The sequence below is a fragment of the Urocitellus parryii genome, chromosome 5 (assembly GCF_045843805.1).
Source record: "Urocitellus parryii isolate mUroPar1 chromosome 5, mUroPar1.hap1, whole genome shotgun sequence".
NCBI lineage: Eukaryota > Metazoa > Chordata > Mammalia > Rodentia > Sciuridae > Urocitellus > Urocitellus parryii.
This window is the reverse complement of record NC_135535.1, coordinates 33,228,020-33,250,353: the sequence shown is the minus strand read 5'-3', so window position 1 is coordinate 33,250,353 and position 22,334 is coordinate 33,228,020.

The window sequence follows — 22,334 nt, the reverse complement described above, 5'->3', positions numbered from 1 at the left end:
TTAGTTTATAGCACTCATATCTAATGATTTCACTTTTTTTTCAAAATATAAATGTATTTTTATTACTGCAATTTGTTTTTTTTTTTTTAGTTACAGATGGTCCCAATACCTTTATTTATTTATTTTTATGTGGTACTGAGGATCAAACGCACCAGGCAAACACTCTATCACTGAGCCCCAACCCCAGCCCTCTGCAATTATATTTGTTCCTTTTTTTATCCTCTTTTTCCCAGAAATTTCTCACATTTTTCTTATTTGCCCCAAACAAAAAGATAAGAGTTTTCATTTAAACTCCATAGATGATTTTTAATGTAACCAATTATAAAAATAGGGGCTGGGGATATAGCCCAGTTGGTAGAGTGCTTGCTTGCATGCACAAGGCCAGCCTCCTCATAATCGCCCGAGTTGAAAGCTTCATTTCCTTTTTCTTTTTCACGAATAGCAAGTAAACCCCTGTCCTTCTCAGTTAGACCTAGAAATAAATATTAAGTGCTATATGTGAAAGTATAATGTTTTAAAGTTTAAATCCATGAATACTTTTATGCAGTGCTGGGGATCAAATCCAGAGACTCACACATACCAGGTAAGTGCTCTACCACAGAACTACCCCTGGCCACCAAGAGTGCTTATTCTAACTGAAGTAGAAACAGTAAATAAAATAAAAGGTTTCCTAAGCAGGATATTTTCCCTTTTTTAATTAGAAATTCAGCATTTTTGAGGATTTAAGGTGGTTTTTTTCGTTTGTTTTTGTTTTTGTTTTTATGGTGCTGGGGATTGAACCCAGGGCCTTGTGCATGATTTCACTTCTTCTAACACAGGAGCTTTGAGAGACTACTCATCTCCAAGCCATAACATGTACTTTCTCCCTCAGTTTGAAATGTTCTGTGCCCTATTATCTGCACAACTTGCTAATTTGCTTCCTTCAGGTATCTTATATAAATTTGGCCACACTCCTGTAAAATTCTTTGCTTTCTCATAGTAAACACCACCATCTAACACACTGAGTGTTCTGTTTATATTCTATCGCCATTCACTATGATATCCGCTATATGAGGACAGGGACAATATTTTGTTCACTGTCATGTCCTCAGAAATACATAGTCTCTCAAAAATAGATACTTCATGAAAGAATAGATATCTACGAGGAAAAAGTAAATGGAATAGTGGCATTTATGATTTACACTGTAGCAATCAAATATAATTGTTTAAAACTATTGTCATTAATCATTTTCATTTCAAACATTGTGGGCTTTATTTTAAATAAAGTAAATATGAGTATATTTATATTTCTTCTAGTTTGGTGACCTTGAGAAAGTATTCTTTCAATATGAAACTTCAGGTGAGACTCTAGCCCTAGCCAACATCTTGATTATACCCTTGTGAGAACTTCTGAAGTAGGAAACTCAGGTAAGCTGTTTCCGGGTTCCTGATTCACAAAAGCTGGGGAAAAATAAATTCATATTACTTTTATGCTGCTAAATTTTTGATTATTCGTTATACACAACAGATAACTAATATTGGTTATGAATTTATATGTACATAGAACTTGAAATAAATTTTTCTGATTTTCTCAGTTTCTGTTTTTTATTTTTATTTATTTTTTCCCCATGGTTGAGGACTGAACCCAGGGCCTTGTGCATGCTAGGCAAGTGCTCTGCCACTGAGCTAAATCCCCAACCTCTCTGATGTTTTCTAAAGACTTTTTTATTTACTTATTTTTGATTGTGTAGAATTTTATTAGCAAAATATAGTTTCTTCTAAAATAAAATGTTCTTAATTCTCAAAGGAATCATCACCCAGATCTGAGCTATCAAAAATTTCTAAAGCTTTTTCTTTTATTAATGTAAGGAGATGGTATAAAAAAATCCTATCATAAATTATATCTAAAGTTCAAACATGTTTTTTTTTTATTGTACTCCATTGGTGTCCACATGTTGTATTTTATTGTTTCTAAAAGAAGCTACTTTTCTGTAAAACTTTCCATTTTCAATGTCTCTTGGGGCCTTTTTTGACAGTTTATTCTACTTATTTTGGTTTTGACACATCTCTTAGATAATTCTTTGCCCACATAATCTCTCACTACCCCCTTATTTTTTCTGTCAATGTGATTCATATTATTTTTCTTTGATGTACTCAAAAAATTTTCCCCACAGCGATATGTGAATCTTTCCTCTTTTATTTAGCTAAAACCTTGTATTCCAAAGAAACAACGCCAAATATCATCAAAGTTTTAGTGATTACTGTTATATTTCAGCAACATTCAACTAATATGTTTGTGTCACAACACGACAGTAGACATTTCTAAAAACAAGACACATGAAGCATTGATCATGAGAAAGCCTTGGCCATAACTAAAACCAGTACAGGTTAGAGGTCAAAGCCAAGATGATCAATCTATAATTTCTCCAAACATCCATAACTGGAAGCAGGAGGTCAGTGGAAAGGGTACCTTTGTGTCAAATATATTATGTCCAGTTTTCAGCAAGTGAAGATTGAAAATAGAGAATCTTGTTATCTTTTTAAAATTTTTTAATTTGTTCTTTTTAGTTATACATGACAGTAGAATGTAGTTTAGCAAATTTATACATACATAGAGTATAACTTATCCTATTTTGGACCCCACTCTTGTATTTGTACATCAAGCAGAGTTACCTTGGTCATGAACTCAAATACAAGGCAGTTTCATCTTAGAAAGCAGATGTTTATTATGCCATTTTCTGCTATTGGTGAATAAATTAAATTTCTCTATAACCAAATGTTTATTGTAAACCTGGCCTGAATTATTCTTTTTTTTTTTAGATTAGTGAAAGAAAAATACTAAATTTCTTTCTCCTACCACTTAGTAATATGTCTCTAACTACAACCTGAAACTTAATTATGTATCTTCAATATAATGTAACTCAAAACTATCCATTATTTATTCTTGGAACTCCTTACCAGTAACTAAAAGGAAATAAGAAAAACAACTATGATTTATGCATTCCTGAACAACAAAAATGCTTCTTGTATTCCTTCATGTTACTTTCACCACAAGAACTAACCTTAAATTCAGCAGATATATTTTACTAGAAATGATTAATTTCCTCATTTTATTCATGGTCAACTGTTAGTTTAAGCTAAATGAAATAGCGGTTTTAAAAATTGAAAAATGTTTTAATAGCAATAATTCTAATATGGCTTAACCTAGCAGAATACCTGATTTCCAATTATCTTTTTTTTAAGAAATTTTAATCTTATTTGGTGTTTTTATTGATCTGAAATGTATATTTACTTCCCATATTGTTTTAATATCCATGGAACACCTTTGCATATGAGATTTTGTTTTTCCCAAACTCAATTATAATAACATTTTCAACATATCTCCAGAATTTTCACATCACAATATTATAGATAACAACTAACTTGCCTCTCAATCCAGGTGTGGGCTTACATAGGCAGCAGAATCATATTTCTATTTCAGTTGTCTATTCTTAATTACATATGAGCACATGAGTCAGTCTTTTAAAACCAGAACTGAACTTTCCTTGGTATCCATTGAACATGTGATCAAATTGATTTTTTTCAGTATTGCAAATATATAAGATAATTATAGAGTTAGAAGACAAACTTTGAACTGGGTATGGTGGCACATGCCTGTAAACTCAGCAGCTTAAAAAAACTGGGGGTTGGGCTTGGTGGTTCATGCCTATAATCCCAGTGGGTTGAGGAGGATCTTGAGTTCAAAGCCAGCCTCAGAAATGGTGAGGCCCTATGTAAACTTGTCTCTAAATAAAATACAAAAAATAGGGCTGGGGATGTGGTTCATTGGTTGAGTGTCCCTGAGATTAATCCTCAGTACCAATAAAAAAAAAAAAAAAAAAGGAAGAAAAGAAAAGGAGGCAAAAAGATCACAAGTCTGAAGCCAGACTTGGCAACTTAGATCTTATCTTGAAATAAAATTTCAAAAAGGACTGAGGATGTTCCCAGTGGTGAAGCATTTGATTAGCACATGTAAAGCCCTGGCTTTAATCCACAGGGCTTTAATTAAAAAAAAAAAAAAAAGGTGGGGAAATAAATTTGGAACATTAAAATTTAAAGCATCTAAGTAGAATACAGAAGAATGCAAAGTGTTAGCGCTAACTGAATCTAATGATGTTTCATTTAATTCCTTTAACAATACAAAACTTAGAACATATAAAAAACCAAATAAAAAATTAAAGTAAGTTTCTATGTAGAATACCTCTATTAATTATATATAATTTTTAGATTGTTTTGCTATATATTTATATAAATCTATACATGTACAGGCATCATATCTTGTATGGGGGTGTTGCATAGAAAAAGTATATAGTTAATGGCACTATTAACAATCTTTTCCTAAATTCTTGTTACTGTAGTAATCTTTATCATGCTTTTATCTATAAATGTTTCAAGGTAAGCACTACATAACAATTATTCTCTAATTTTTTTGAAATCTGATTATTGTATGTTTAGTTTTTGATAGTAAACAAATACATGCTTCAATTTATATAAAGTCAAAAATAAATAAGGCCAGAAAAAAATTCTAGACTAATTTCTTAATCAGAAAAAATAATGGCTGAACCTACAATTTAAATTGAACTATAACCCAAAATAGTTCATGAAATTCTATTTTGGTGGATATTTCTACATGTAACAGAAGAAAAGGAAGTTCAATAACAACAAATTTGAACATTTTTTATGTTCAGTGAAGCAGGTGTTGTTAGTTTTTATCATTATCTTGCGAGTATGAGCTTGTGTTAGTCAGCTTTCCATCTCTATGACAAAATGCTTGAGATAATCAGCTTATAAACATGAGAGATTTACTTTGATTCATGGTTTCAGAGGTTTTATTTGATGGTTACTTGTCCCTGTTGCAATGGACCTGTGGTGAGACCATAAATCATGGCAGAAGCCCATGGCGAAAGAGATTAGTCACTTCATGGTTGCTGGGGAGTGAAAGGAGGAAGAAGAGTGACTGGATTTCCAATATCATCTTCCAGGCATGCCTCCAAAGACCCAACTTCCTTCCAGAAGATTCCACTTTTTAAAAGTTCTACCATAACCCAGCAGTGTCACAGACTGGGTTTCAAGACTTTAACACATGGGCCTTTAGGAGACATTCAAGATCCAAATTAGAGTAGTGTTCTTATATGAGATATTCTTAAATCTTTTAATATGTTAACATTAATGTGCATTGTCAATATCTAATGTCAGAGAAAAGAATGACATTTTGGAAATTTTCGGCCATGAAAGACATGACTAGTATTTAAATGAGAAATTCTTGGCACATGCTTGTATAAAAATATTAAAAAAAAATTCTTGAATGCTTAGCCTGCTGTTTCTTGCAGTAGATTCTATTTAGTGGTCTATGTAGATCACATTAAGTCTTTTGTAGATTTTCTAACATCATAGCTTTATATGCCTTTAAACTTTTAAGCCTAGTGGCCTTTCCTCCCCTAATCATTAGTCCCTAAGGTATTTTGGCATGGATTTCTTAATCATAAACTTGGAATTTTTCTCTTTTATCATTTATTCTATCCTATGTCTTTCCCTTCTTTACTTAAATTAACAATTCCCAATTATTTCACATCTCAGTATTTCCGTGCACTTTCTTCTTTTCCCTACTTTGGATTTCTTTAATCAATATAACTGATTGAATCTCTATTAAGCATTTTTACAATATGCTTAATACTCCTATAGAATACTTCAGAATCTATAAAATTTTATGGTCTGTAGATTTTCCTCTATTTTCTATTTTCCTTGTCAGTTTCTAAATACTTGTTATTCAAACAGAAATCTTATTTCACAGTTATCCTATGCCCAACTTCGCTAAGCACAGAGCCTTATTGAAAGGTACGTCAAAACTATGCTAATGAGTTTATCATAAATTCTTCTCATAAGTCTTCACCAAGGCCCCCTGCTACTATGAAATCTCTGTGTGTGCTGTTGATAACATTACCAAACTTTGCACATAAACTTAGGTCTTCTTGAGTTTCCTGAAAGTGCTTATCCCACTTTGAAACAATAATAATCTTGATTTCTAAATTTCAGAGAATCCTAATTTTCCAAGAACAAAGCTTCTCTATTGTCAGGGCTAATCATTTGCCTGCATTTTGCATCTCATTGTTTCTTACATTCCCCAGGGTTTTTTTCATCAACCTTTCCTTTTATATACATCTCCAACCTTTCTGAACATTTGATCTTTTTTTCCCTTCATCTTAAACTGTGCACAGGTTTATCATAACATAAAATACCTAACTCCTTGGTTTTCTTTCTTCCCCACTCCCAGACCACTTCTTTTCCAAAGACGAGTTTCACATGAACTAATTCTCCTTTTCCAACATCGGTTCTCTCAATCCATGGCAATATGATCTTTGCCACATTCCTGAAAGTGATTCTTTCCTCAACAGTTAATTTACTTATCAGCACACCTGAAACCTTCTTTCAGTCCTCATACAAATTGTGTGTGAACAGTAGGCCCATTGAGTATCCTTTCCTACGTGACTTCTTATTTTATTGTTCTTGTTTGGCCTTTAAGATCTTGCAGTATCCAGTTTTCCCTACCTATCTGGGGCCTCATCTCTGTCTGCTTTGCTAACTCAGCACTTATTATGTCTATTTATTGACCCCACCAAGTGGTGATCTCACCCATCTGTATCTATGACTTCAAATCACATCCTCCATGGCAGTGCTGCCTCTCCTTGGCTGTGAGCTGGGAAGAATTATAAACTATTGATGACTAGATCTACTTCCAATGATTCAAACTTAATTGGTCTGAGTGTAGCCTAGATACTGGGATTCTAACCATCTTTGAAAAGTCTTTTTGAACAGACAAGGCACAAGGCTGCTGCTGGTGAATTTTCTCTTCATTAACAACTGATTTATCCATTTTAACAAGGCCCCGACATTGGTAAATTATAGTTTTTAATTTCTTATCTGTTCTTAATTATATAAAGTCTAAATCAATTTACAATTTTATATTTTTGGTCAATTTTTTTTTTTTTTGGTGGGGAGGGTTGTACTGGGGATTGAATTCAGGGGCACACAACCACTGAGCTATAACCTAAGCCCTATTTTATATATATATATTTAATTTCAAGACAGAGTCATGCGAATTTTCAAATAATTTTCTACACATAATTGTGCAGAAAGTTTCTCATATCTCTCTCTAATTCCAACTGTCACCACCTTTTAACAATCCTCATTGAGTCCCAGTTAGACTTTGGTAATATCATCCACTCATTATATTCTTCAGAATAACATTCTCAGAAAACAATTTGATCATTTTATTGCCTAATCAAATTAAATTCAAGTTCACGGACCTTTTCTTTTTCACCTTTCCCAAATCTGTTTACCCAAACTAGGCTTCTCAATTTTTTGCTCCTTCATTCATCTTTGTTTTCCTTTATAGTGATTTTTTTTTCTCTAAATCTAACTCCCCAAGACACTCAAAGTCCAAAATAAGCTCTTTAACATTATGAATTAAGTTTAAAATGTAGTGGTATTGTCATGGAACATTTGATGATTCTCTTTTGGCCTGAATTTTTTGTTTGTTTTAATCTAAAACGTTGAGATGATAATCTCTCATAGTTGTGAAATTGAAATGAGATAATGATTGCAAAATCCTTAGCTAAATAATATTAGATTCCTTTCCTAATTGATTCTTGCTTTCATGAAGGCTTCCTTAAATTTCTATCACGTTACATTTTATTATCATCACTCAGCTCTTTTATGGTTGTTTGTCTTGCCTCTTCAATAAGCTCTTAGAGAATACATTCCTGTCTTGAATCATACTTCTTTTGTGTCTACCAGTGTACTTAATGTGTATTATATTCATTGCAGGCTTATCAAATATTTGTTGTTTTCATGTTACTAAGTAAATTATGAAATCTCTACTAAAATAAAAACCAAAATCTTGCAAGTCTAAATTGTGAAGGATTTTATGGGTGCTTCTAATTTGTGGCAGAAATTGAAAGTAAAACAAAGACATGTAACTCTTAGTATTTGAAAAGAGAATGCAAAACAAAGAAAGGAAAAATAAATCAATGAAAAAAAATGGACAATTAAATGATTTTGAAAATTAAAATGTATGCATAGTATAGGAAAGCAGAGAATTTTTTTTTTCATGCCTATAATGTTAAACATATGGAAGTTCTTGGGGGGTAAAAAAAAAGAAATCTGTTGTGCCTGTAAAATGTAAGAAAATTGTCTTTAACTGTGTTTCATATGAGTTATTGTTATGATATCATGAATGGAGGAAGCTTTTTGAAAGTTTGGAAAGCTTCAAAGCAGTACTCCACTTAAGGTGACATCATAGGAATGTAGACAGTGATGATCACTTGCCTAGCATATATACAATTTTATGTTTTATCACCAGCAATGCAAAAACATTAATTAATGGCAATAATAATAATAAGGTCAGATTATCATAATATGTACATATTGTGCCAATGTGTTTTTCATATTGTACCAATGTGTTTTTCCCAGATTTAGAATGTTCAATTTACTGTTGCAATTTCCTTTTATTTTTCCTGTGTTTTGTTTTATTTTGCTTTTAAAAAACATCAACAAGAAAATCTCTTGTGTTGCTCTAAAAATAGCCAATGAGATAAGATTGTCCCATGTCAACCTAGGCCCACAGCTTATGTTTAAACATCAAAATGAAAAATACCATGTGATTCTACCTTTTATGATGGTGCATGCTAATTATGTTCAGTTAACTTGAAATTGAAATAGCTGTGCTTTCATTTTTTATTTGTTTCTGGTTGTGATTTAAAATTTAGAGTTTTGGAAGATGTTATCAAAATAAACTCTTGTTTTAAGCTTTTGGGGGGTGAAAAAAGCATGCAAAGGTCAGGTATTGTTTATTAGAAACATACAAATATGTCTCTCATACTATATCTATTTTACTGGACAAAGGACTTTTTCTAATTGTTGTTTCTCTTTGAAGTACACAATCTCCTCTAAATGTACAAAGAACCATCTTCTGGTCCAAGGTAACTGATTCCATTTTTTATAAGAATCTATTTTTGTGCGAATTCCTAGGGTACCAAAGCTAAAAGTCTTGCAGAAAATTTACCACAGTCTCAGCTAAAATAGTATTTTTCAAACCCACCAAAGATTATTGCTAAATCCAGGGAAGTAAAGTATTTTTATTCTCCAGTTTGGAAAACACGGATTGTTCCTGTGTCATGTAGCTGTTGGAGTCAGAATTTTCATAATATTTTCATGGAAGCTACCAGCAAAATCTGCAAGTCATGTTGATTTGAGGTTTTGGGGGAGGTTTGGACTCTTGATCAACACAGGTAATGGAAGTTTCCTTTGTACAAAGTGATTGGCTTCCCATTGAAACAGGAGAAATTTGTTTTGTAGTCTACACTCTCTGCTGGAAGTTTGCTATCAAACCAGTGTTTGAACATCTCAACTTGTAAAAGAGATTTTGCTATTTTCACATCCAATAGGATACATTAATGTGAAAAGAAAAGCAGCAAGTGATAGGGGCAGTGGAGGCCCCATAGCCAACTGCTACTGCCACTAATCTCTTGTTAGTTACGACTTTTTTGTTCTCCTATCATTTAGTTTACATGCTATTATCTATTCTCCTCCCCTCCCTTCTCTGCTGAATGAACTACCTGAAGTTCAGGCTTATCCAAGTTCTCTTCACCCATCCCTAGAGTTGTATGCTTTAACTTTCAGACTAAATCCCAAGATGTCTCTATCATAATTAGAGTACAGTCAACTTTTAATTATCTACTATAATGAGTTCTAATGGGACAACCTGAATAAACAAATAGGTTTAGAGATTTCACCCTGCATGAATGGTCCTATGGTGTCCCTTGGGAGTGGCAGAAAGGACAGGATGAGGGAAACAGGCAGGCTGACTCCACAGTGTGACTCATGCTGCATAGGGAGGCTTCACAGAGGACCTCTGGAACATGGCTGTATCACTCCCTTCTCAAAGATTTAATAACCGACAACCTAAAAGCCTCTAGCAACAAACATTTATTGATCAAATGAATGAATGAGATAATTTTCTTGATATGGTTCCAGAAGAGAGGGTTCTTCTACCATTGCCATCATTAAGCTTGGAGTAAATAATGTAATCACTGAGGAAACACTATGATAATAAAAACTCTTAACTAAGGAACCTACTTATTTAAATGTGATACATTCATGTTAGGAGCTTATAAATCATGGGTGACCCATACTGAGATATATTATCTGTGATACAAGAACAGACAACAATGAAACATTTAAAACTTAAAGTTAAATGAAATTATGTTTATATAAATGAAACCCAATACATAAAACATTCAAAAACTATTCCTCTTCTGCTCTTTTAAAAACAGCTGCTGATTTTCTTGTAGTAAATATATAGAAAAATGTGAACTATTCAGGAAGGTGAAAGGTACATATTTCCTAATTGTGCTATTGGTTACAAAATGACTGATGTAATATAAATTCAGTCGACATTTATTAAATACTTGTCAATTATTGCCATATTTCTAGTGAAGGAGAAAGGAAAGTCAGATAAACAAAGATAAACATGACACCCCACATTTTCATTAGTAAATTCTCTGGATAGTGTATGAATTATGGAAGGATTCAGTTGGTGGTTTAGGCACTTCTGAAGTTACAAGATACTTTTCTATCATTTCTGTTTCCTTGTCTTCCTCCCCACAAAAGAAGAAAACAACACTAAAAAAAAAAAATATTATAATTAAGCTGCATCTGAGTAGGATTTTTATTTATTTATTTATTTCAGAACTGGACCAGCAAGTGATCCAGTAGTACCAACACTGTGAGAATCTAATTTTCTAGAAATTACATGTGGAAAGAGAGATAAAAACATTGGGAGTTCAGGGATTGAAATCTTTATAACAATTCTACTATTATCTACCTATAAAACTTAAGCTGTGTGCAATTCTTTCTACTCTTGTAATTTGAGAGGTTTGAACTGCATGAATTCTTCAATTTCTCCCAGATCCAAGTGGAAAAGGTTACAATTAAAAAAAAAAAAAAAAAAGACAGGATTTTTTTGGGCAAATACCCAGATGTCAAAGGTTAAGGGGCCCTATGATGCGGAATGAGAGAATACCATAGAGTGAGTGAGGAGTCTAAGAAGATTCTGGGGGTATCCAATTTGGATAACTGATATCTGTTTAACAATTCTAGAGAAGTTAACTATTAATTCTCCCAAATACAGGCAAAAGGAGGAGAAAGCAGCAGAGCCTGGGTGATTTACATATGTAACATCTGAGCCTGATTGCCTGGGAAAGGTATAACTAATATTTTTTTTTTCTTTTTACCCCTGACTTGTATATTCTTGTTCAAGCCATCTACAGAAATTCCCCTGGCATGATGCATAAAAACTCATTACTCAGCATGGAGAAAACATACACTCTTCAAGCCTCATTTAATTTGTATCTACAAGGAATGATGAATACTCTTAAGCATGGCCTCTAATTATGAATGTAAGATAGTAGGGTAAAGCTTAACGCATTGACCACCCGTGAGCATAGCTGATGGCTGTATTTAGTGCAATGACATGGAGACAGAGACTGATAGGGCAGGTTTCCACTGTGATTCCAGGGTGATGGAGGCCTTCACAAAACACAAAGACTATTTAGAATGACACATCATTGCCTCAAGGCTTTGAGTATTCAACTCCTAAATCACACTCTAGTTTTATTATCATATATGGGAAGTTTCTTATTTATTTGTTTGTGTTGTATGAAAAATTGGAAATATTTTAAATTCAAGATGAGCAGAGAGTTTTATCTTTTAATTTAGAAACTCTTCATTTTTTAATCGTTGCATTCATATTTAATGTGGGACATGATAGCCATGTAATAATATTCCTACTGTTATATTAAATTAAATTTGGCCTAAATCTGTCTCTCTATGTAGCAGACTGTGACCTAATATTATTTGTAAATAAACTGAAATCTCTTTCAAGAGTATAATCTTGTAACCAGTAACTTTGATTTAGCCAATTACAGTAGCCGGCTTTCAACCAATCACAGACAGGAAACTGCTGAGTGTCTAAATAAGGCAAATCTTGAACTGTAAGGAATCAGGATATTTCTGTGTGTCAACTCTTTTACTGTATAAACACTGCTTGTCTCTACAGATCTAGGAGGTGCTTTCTTCGCCTGTGCATGGTGTCCTTTAATTCATGAATCCTTTCTTTGTTTAAATAAACACTGCTAAACCTAATTTGCCAAAAATGATCAATTAATAATATGAATGGGATTTTTATCATCTGAATGGCCAGCATGTTGATTGCTAAAATAATCTTTTCAAAACTGAAATATGATAAAAGTCACATCTGTTTTTTTTTTCCAACTATACTTTATCCAAAATGTAACTCCTTCCATGTCAAAGCTTAATCACAAATTATCTCCAATCCAGCTCAATAGAACTGAAGTAATATCAGAGGAAGATGAACAAATGTCCATGATAATTATGTATATATAATTTGAAAATTTTCAATAAATATTCTTAAATATTGTAGGTAACCTAATTAATATGTCAGAATTCATTTCTAAAGTGCATCTTGATTTAAATGTCACATGTGTCTTTCTAAAATTGTTTTGCCTTACTTTGAATAACCTGACTATCCCCATCATCTCTGGCCTTCTGGAATTATCTTTCATTCTGATAGTCAAATAAAAACACTTGAAGTCCTACTCTTATGTACTTTAGGGAATAAATGTATCTCCCCAATATTTCCTAGGATTATTAAATGTCAGGGAAATTCAATGCTTCTGTCCTTTTTGTTCCATGTTTATTTTCCTCTATTAGGTATCTTTGGAAGGTTTTCATTTGTCTTGTTTGAAATCACATTGGGAGAGTTTTGTTAACTTAAATTTACATCCTCACCTTGTTTGCCAAGTCTTTAACAAATATGCCTCTATGTGATACCAACCTACAGGTATTGCTTTATAGTATCCAGAATCACAAAGACTTGGAAAATATTAGTGTCTTGTAGTGTTCCAAACCACGTTCAAACAAATAACAAGTTACTTCACTGAGATAAGACAAATGTTCTTTGAGAAGAGAATATTCTGGGGTGTGTTTGAAAGCTCTGTTTACAAACAGTAGCAATGTATTTTGTTTGTATTTGGTGTTGAAGACAAACATATTTTTTAAAACATTGGTTTAATACTTTTTTGGAGTCTAATTTTTATATATTTATTTAAGACTAAAGTTTGTATTCATTTTAACTTTTTCATAGATTCTTATGAAACAATTTGTATTCACCAGTAATAGACAGGCATATTGCACAGAACATTCTGTAGCAGCATAAAAATAAGGACACAACAAGAGAAACTAAGAAACTTTTGTATATACATATACATATATTTTACCCCGAAACAGTAGAATTAAATTTATACCAAATGATTTAAATATTTTGTATGCTCATATGACAGTTATAACCTCCATACACTAAAAAAAGGAAAACACAACCCAGAAATTTTTATTTCTTTTTATACTAGTTACACATAGTAGTCAGGTTCATTCATACATTAATGGAATTTGATTTCAGTTCATATTACCCCTTTCCCTCCCCACATTTTCCTTTATCTCCTCTCCTCTCTTCCTTTTGCTCATCTATTGATTTATTTTTGATTTGTGAAATTCCATGTAGTATATTTATATATACACATAGCATGATTTTAAAAAAAATTCATTCCACATTTCCCCTCCTTTACTATCCTTCCTTTCAACCTCTCTATCTCCATATTCTACTGCAGTGATCTTCTGTGTGTCTTTATGATGCCCAGTCCTCCACTCCTCCTTTCCTTTATTTTGTTCTAGCTTCCATATAGGGGAAAACATTTGACCCTTGATTTTCTTGCTCAGGTTTATTTTACTTAGTATGATACTTTCCATTTCCATCCACTTACCAGCAAATGCCATAATTTCATTCTTCTTTATGGCTCAGTAAAACTCCATTGTGTATATATACCACAATTCCTTAATCTATTATCTATTGATGGGCATCTGAGCTGATTCCATAATTTGTCTATTGTGAATTGTGCTGCTATAACCATTAAGGTGGCTGTAACACTATAGCCCACTGATTTTAGTTCTTTTGAATAAAACTGAAGAATAAAACTGAAGAAGCATTCTTAGCTTTTTGAGGAATTTTCTTTGTGCTTTCCAGAGTGGTTATAATAGTCTGCAGTTCCACCAGCAATGTATCAGTGTATATTCTTCACCACATCCTTACCAGCACTTATTATTGTTTGTGTTCTTGATAATTGCCATTCTGACTGAAGGGTGATGAAATCTTATGATAGTGTTTATTTGCATTTTCATGATTGCTAGAGTTGTTGAACATATTCCATTTATATGTTGGCCATTTGTGTTTCTTCTTTTGAGAAATGTCTGTTTAGTTCTTTGTCTATTTATTGAATGGGTTATTATTTGTGGGGGGGGTGTTAAATTGTTAGTGCTCTTTATATATTCTGGATATTAACTCCCTGTCAGAGAAGCAGCTAGCAAAAATTTTCTCCCTTTCTCTCTGTTAACACTCGTGATTCCTTTGCTGAACAGAAGCTTTCTAATTTGATGGCAAGAATCAAATTATTGATTCTTGGTGGTATTTCTTGCACTGTAGGGGTCTTTTTGAGGAAGTTGGTGCCAATATCAAGATGATGAAGTGTTGAGCTTATAATTTCTTCCAGCAGTTGCAAGGATTCTGGTCTAATTTATACCTTTGATTCATTTGGACTGACTTTTCAGAACACAGTATTTTACAATGATTATAGTACACTGAACATGTCACCCATCCATTGGGTTCTCCCATGTTATTTTTGTTTCTCTGCTCATCATTTTATTTCCTTGGGTTTCTTTCTTCTCCGCTTTTTCTAGTGGATAGACATAGAATCATCTTCTTCATTCTCCAAAATATTATTAATACAATCTTAAGCACAGAAAAGATACTATTGAAATTTGAGGATAAAGTCATGTAAATGAATCTCAGAGAAGGAAAAATTCAATTCAAATGTCAGACCTCAAAATTCACTGGTAATTCCTCACAGGGAATCACGTGTTTAACATCACCTCCTGAGGCGGTGCGTATCATGGGATTATCTGTTCATCTTTGACAAAGTTTCTTTTTTTCCATTTTAACTTCCTTTCTTTAGAAATTTTCATTCTCTACTATGAGTGTACTTATACTCTGCATAAGTACCTAAACTAACCATCATAAAGCATTTGGATAAATTTTTACCTTTGCCTTTATAAAGTATTCCTTTGCATAGCAATTAATTTTTTCCTAGCTACATTTATATACTAAAAAAACCTTTTGAAACATTTTGTATGCCTCTGTTGGTAACTGGGGTCTTGATTCTGTCACTTGAAGTTATCTGTTATTGCAATAGTAAAATGTACAGTACTATGCTTATAATAATGCAGACTTGCTCAAAGCAGTTTTTAAGGAATAAAAGAAATGATACATGCTATGGTATTTTTAACCAATAATTATGTAACTTTATTTTTCTATGTTATATTAGAAGTTAAGGTCTAACTCTTTTAGTTAAGAATCATTGTGTTGCTCTCATTCACTTTTGAACATTTTTTATGACTACTTCATATGAACATAAAGTACTGACCTTCCTAATATATATTTATAAATGTGAATTCTTTATTTTGAGAAAAACATTGAATATAAAAAATCTGTACTTTTTTTTGCTCTATCTTCATTTCTTAACAGAATTAAGTTAAATATTATAAGAAATTATTTTTTCCTGAAAATTTCAGATTTTTCTTGGGGTGGGGGGGACTAGGAATTGAACTCAGGAACACTCAACCACTGAGCCACATCCCCAGTCCTATCATGTATTTTATTTAGAGACAGGGTCTCACTGAGTTGCTTAGTGCCTCATTTTTTGTTGAGGCTGGCTTTGAGCTTATAATCCTCTGGTCTCAGCCCCCCACGCAGCTGGGATTACAAGCGTGTGACACTGCATTCGGCACAAATATCAGATATTTTTGACAAATTGTCATTTGGTACCTGAGAGAGAGAGAGTTTTTAGGACACATAAATAATTCATACTAACCTCTCTTGATTTTGAAAATTCTCTCATCTATTCTGAGATACTTGGCAATTTCTACTGACTTTAGTTACATTGTCTGTTCTTTGCAAAGTAAATCCTTAATGATCAAATATAGTGCACATTTATGATAGCTTTTTTGGTCTTACAAAACTTTCAGTTGTTGATCCACATCAAATAGAAGCATGTCATTATCCTTTAAGAAAGTGTGCATGCATTGCTTACAAGACATGTACTATATTTCATCTCATAGCTCTATTTCTGTTGATTTTTCAACTCACAACCTTTTTCCTTCAATAATGAAACCCCACTGTATACCAAATGAGATGGTAGCTATTTTTCATGGTACATATCTTTTCTTTAAGCATTTCAAAAAGTCAGATTTTATTATCAGTTCAATTTTCCCATTGAGAAAATTCAAGCACAAAGTAGTTGAATAATTTAACTAAATCACGCAGATAACAATGACTGAAACCATGTTTGAACTGAGGTTTGTGAAGGGATCTGTCTTAGCTCTTTTGCAGAATAGGTCACATATAATTTGAGCCAACTAAAACAACACTTTCATACAGTTTATTTTCATTTTAGTGGTGTACTTGAGGAAAAGAGCATAAAGCACACAAAAATATTTGTAGTACTCACATGATAGCAGGTGTTCCCACAATGTCCTAATTTCATCTAAAAATGGCACCTTAGATTAAGCAGCATTTAACAAAAAGGCAACAAGTTTTCTATCCTTGACCATCCATAGACTCTAGAGAAATTTTGAATAGGTTTTTGTTCCCAGGTCACCTTTGACATAGGACCCTAAAATTTTCTGTCCCCTCCACCCAAGCCAATGAACTCTCTCAGTCTTCTTGGGAATACTTGTTTGTCACATCACTCATTTCAGTGTGGCAAATTCTTCAGTCACCAGCTCTGCTAGAATTAATAAGCCATACTCTTTGGTCTTTGCTTTAGAATCAATTGTGTGGCTATTTAAAAACACAGAAGCCAGGGCTGCAATCCAGACGTCCTGAATCATATTCTCCAGGGTGAAGTTCAGGAATCTTTATCTTTAACAGGGACCCTTTGTGGTTTGTTGTGGAGACAAGTTTAGAAATTCCCTCAGAAAGACTATGACTCAGGTTGACCTAAAATTTAAGTCTCTAACTCAGGACAGAGCTCTTCTTAATCTGTCCTACTTCTGAATGATAAATCCCAGTGAACATTATTAACTGCATCCCAAATAAAAGTGCTGTTCCTCAAAAGTATTTGACATTTATGTATTTTATAATCATTTATAAGATGATCTTAGGGTTGGTATATGGTGGTATCAACAAGAGATATATAGCTCTGTCATCCACCTTGGATTCTTTCTCTTCTAAATTAAAGATAATTTAGATTTTTAGTCAATGAGCTAAACTTGAAAAACAGAAAAGTAACTAACAACCACAATGTTTCTCACTTGTACTTACTAAAGTAGAAATGACTTCACATATGAAAAGTTGATGCTAATGAACAATAAAATCTGTTTTAATTTTGAAAAGCTACCAAATTTTCCTCATCTCTTTCCTGGGGTTTGGCAAATGCTACTTAGAAGAAAAAAAATGAAAAGATTTAAAATCGCAATGTGGAATAGAAAAAACTTAATTTCAAAGTGAACACCTAAGAGTACCTGTGTATATGTGCTATGTTATAAAAAAAATAGGAAGGGAAAGAGGTTGTGTTCATTCTGAATTCAATATGTGAGCAATACTTTACACATGGGTAGAAGTTTAACTTTTATTATTTACAATAATAATAGTCAACATTTAGAGAACAACTTTTGTGTTCTAGAAACTGTTCTATGTGCCTTGGTTACATGTCTCATTTTATTAACATTAATTGGCAAATATGAGGTATTTATCTCTGTTAGACACTGGAAAGATAAAATAAATAACGGGTTAATATCCTCCATTTCCCTTTGTAGGATAGCTTTTCTGTCCTGGAAATACAAATGATGTTCTTTTTTCCTGACGACCTTTGGCTTAGTACTCTAGAGCCTTCTAATTTTTTTCAAGCCAACCGGCTCTCTCAGTCACCTTGGGAACACTAACACATCCACAACTCTTGTCTGTGAAGGGTGATGGCAACACCCCTAAAGCCTACCCTAACTAATTTGGAAATAAATGAGATATAAAATGTTGGGAGAAGCAGAATTGTATTAACTCCCTCCTTCTCACTTATAGGGTATTCCACATAAGGATAAAATATGCTACACAAGGATAAAATAAAAAGAATAGAGATGTGAACAATAAGAAAATACCTAGTATTTGTTGTGCACATATCAAATCCACACAAAGTATTATCTAGGATAATTTAATTTATTCAACTTTTTCTTTCCTTCATTAAAATTATTTTATGGCTAAGAACCTGACTTCTAGATTCAAATGGCTTTCTTACAGCATTCAGTTTTGCAGATCCCTTGTCATTATTCGTCACTCTCTATCTATTTTAAACCTGTAAAAGTCTTAAAAGAGTCTCGGCAAAGAAATAAGAAAGGCAGAAGAAATTGTATGCAGGAAACATTATTTTTTTTGTGTGTGTGGTACCAGGGATTGAACTCTGGAGCACTTGAACAGTGAGCCACGTCTACAGCCATTTTTTGTATTTTATTTAGAGACAGGGTCTCATGAGTCACTTACCACCTTGCTTTTGCTGAGTCTGGCTTTGAACTTGCTATCCTCCTAATTCAGCCTCCTGAGCTCCTGGGATCATAGATGTGCACCACTTCACCTAGAACACATTGTTTTTAAATGATAAAGATTCTGTATTTTGAAGTATTTATGGTGAAAAATGAACATATTGTGTGCTAAATTATCACTTTAATATAAAATTTCTGAGTAAGAAATTATGCATTTCCAATTCCATATAGATTTGCTTCTTGCCATGGTGGTTTTTATTTTTCTGTAACACGTTTAATGTACTAAAATTCATTTATTTTAAAATACTTTTCTTTGTTGTGTGGTCCAGTAACCATCAGTAACATTTTAGTACTGGGTTTGTAACTTGCTATCATCTTTAAAGGTAAAATAAGTACTTTCACGTATATGTGTTTTCACAAATGTTGTGATATTTTCTTGCTATTTACTACCAACTATAGGAGTACTTATGAAAAGCTGTGAATTTGAAGGTCAGTGAGCTGTATCAGTATTCTCAAATTGCTTTCCATTGTGTTGTACTTGAAATTGGTATAATTGTTTCATTATTTAGTAAATATATTCAGTAGAATTGATCAAGTCAATGGATAATTAGACTACCTGAATTCCTCACAAATAGAGATAGTGAAAATTATTCTGTTAAAACCCTAACTTATTCTTAATCCCCATATTTATGTCCCATACCCTTAAATTATTACTGGATTTGACCTACCATGATATAAATTACTTTGTTTTATGTGGAATGTTCTGTACTTCTGTACTCAATGTAACAGCCTATTAATTAATTCTTTAATTAATTTTATTATTTAAATATAAGTGCTATTTTCTTTTAGCAATAATTGAACATCAATTTACTATTTCATCATTGCAAATGTACACTATTGGCTACTAATGGATGTTTGGGAAGTGAGTGAGAAAAGGCATTTTTGTTTGTCCCAGATCATGAGGGGTACAAGATGTTATTGACATATGGTATAAGGGGTCTAAGGGTGCTAAAATTTCTACAACTAATGAGAAAAGCTAGCATTGCAAAAACTTTCCCACTAAATTTTTTTTCTTATGTAAACATTCGTTTTGTAGCCATTTAATGTTATAGCTTGACCGATGATGCAATATTAACAGCTATTCTATTTTCATCTATCTTGTGGCTATTACAACATTACTAGTTATGCTTCACAGATTCTATCCTACACAGAGGACTTCTTTACATGCAGAATTTCTTTGATCTTATTTTTTTTGTCAGGAAAATGTGTGTTTTTCAGAGGTAAACAAGCATAGTTTGTTCAAAATTTCATAAAATTTTCTATTTTTTCCAGTTTATTTCTCTGGTGTGCATTAAATATCATAAAGGAGAAAGTCTGTATGTATGAAAGTAAAAGAGAGTAGTCCAAATTCCTTACATTCAGTGTAGTTGATCAATTCAATGGATCAAATAAATAAATAAATAAATATACACATACATATATATTTTACTGAAAATAACTTTGTCATTTATATATATATATATGTATATATACATATATATATATATATGTATATATATATATATATATATATATAGAGAGAGAGAGAGAGAGAGAGAGAGAGAGGATCCCATTTTTCCCATTTGCTGATATTTTCCCCAGGGCAGTACATTTTAGCATGGTGCCAAACTTCCAGAACTTCTTGCTACCCTCTAGTTGTGGTCTTATCAAATGTAGTTTTAATGTATGGGATTAAAGCAGGCAATCAACAGAGAATTGCCTCATGTAAGAGGAGTGAACTAGTTGCATCATCCAATAAGAAGAGAAAACCTCATTTATGACTGAAACCCCAAAGGTAAGAAACCTAAAAATCAAAACTCTAATAGTTTTGTCCAAGAACTAAATATGGAATAGCTTTCAATGTTACTGAGGAACAAACACAATAGACAACTTGGTGCAAAAGAAATAATATAGGGTTCTCAGATAATAAGTCTCAGCATCAAAGGAGGCAGTTCTCCCTAAAGGTAGCTATAAATGTAGAATGATTACAATTTAGAGTATCCACAGATTATTTTTGTATCTGCACAAGATGATTGCAAATATTGCAAAATCAAAGAGAGAAGAGCAATAGAAAAATATTGAAAAACAATAATAAGGATATATAAATAATTGTAATACTCTAAATATTAAAAGGATTATACATTCACAACAATTGAGACAATATAGTGCTAGAACATGAATATACAGATCAGCCAAATCAAGATAATGATGCAGAAGTCCCAGCCACAGATAAAACATGCAACAGAATTTGGTTCGCAAAATAGATGACATTTTAAAACAATGGTATAAACATATTCACTAAATGATGTGGGATAAATTTTAATCATATAAAAAATAAGTTATCTCCATTTTTGTCCTTTTATTCTAACCATTGTAAAAGATTTAATTTCAGATGGTTGCAAAATTTGCAATTACAAATAAATATACTATAAAAAGCAGGGGAGAAATTTATTTTTAAGATTATTTATGACATAGTGTAAAAGCCTTCGCAAGAATGACAAAAAAAAAAAAAAATGTACTCCCAGAGATTTGGGAGGCTGAGACAGGAGCATTGCAAGTTTGAAGCAAAACTCAGCAATCTAACAGGACCCTGTCTCAACATAAAAAAAATATGAAGGCCTGAAGATGTTACTTAGTAGTAAAGCACCCCTGGGTTCATCCCCAGTACTGAAAAACAAAACAAAAAGGATCATGAGTTATTAATCCATAAATTCAACTAATTCAACTATATGACTTAAATTTGGTTTGCATTAAAATATACAAGTAAACAAAACAAAGTGGGAATGAAGAGTACATTTTCAACTTAGGTCACAGAAAATTAATTTCCATAGTAATCGTCAATGTTTCTTAAAATTAAAAATGCATTTGTCACCAATTCAGCCAATATTTCTATATCTAGCAATCTAGTCTCTTAGAAATTCAATGACAGGGTAACATTATTTTTAATAGTAAAGATAGGAAATACTCTAAATGCCCATTGACATTTAGAGAACTAGTTAAATAAATTAGGTATTTTATGCAATAGGTCTGCAGGAAACTGCTGCCATCAAACAGAATAAGCAATCTCTATAGAACAATAGAGAACCATCCCCAGAACTGCCCCATATCAAAATGAGACAAGTGTTAAGTGAAAAGAGCAAGAAGCAGACAGTCTCTATAGTCAGCAACACTTTGTGAAAAAAGATAAAAATGTATGTATGTAAATACATAAAATTCATAAATAATAATTAACATTTGATATGCTTGAACCAGGAAACTTGGGTAACTAGGCCACAGAAGAGAGAGGTACTTTTTGTGATGCACTTTTTTTAATGTAATTTGAGTTTTACCCAAAAGTAAATACTTATATGCCATTATATACATAAATATATCTCTCTATATACCTATATGTATATAGATAAATGTATAGAATGTAATAGCTGCCTTCTATAAAAGGTGTATGATATGTCTACATAAGAATAGAATATTTGAATTCCTTATTTCCACAGAAATTGTCAATGTTTCTTAAAATTAAAAATGCATTTGCCACCATTTCAGCCAATATTTCTATATCAAGCAATCTA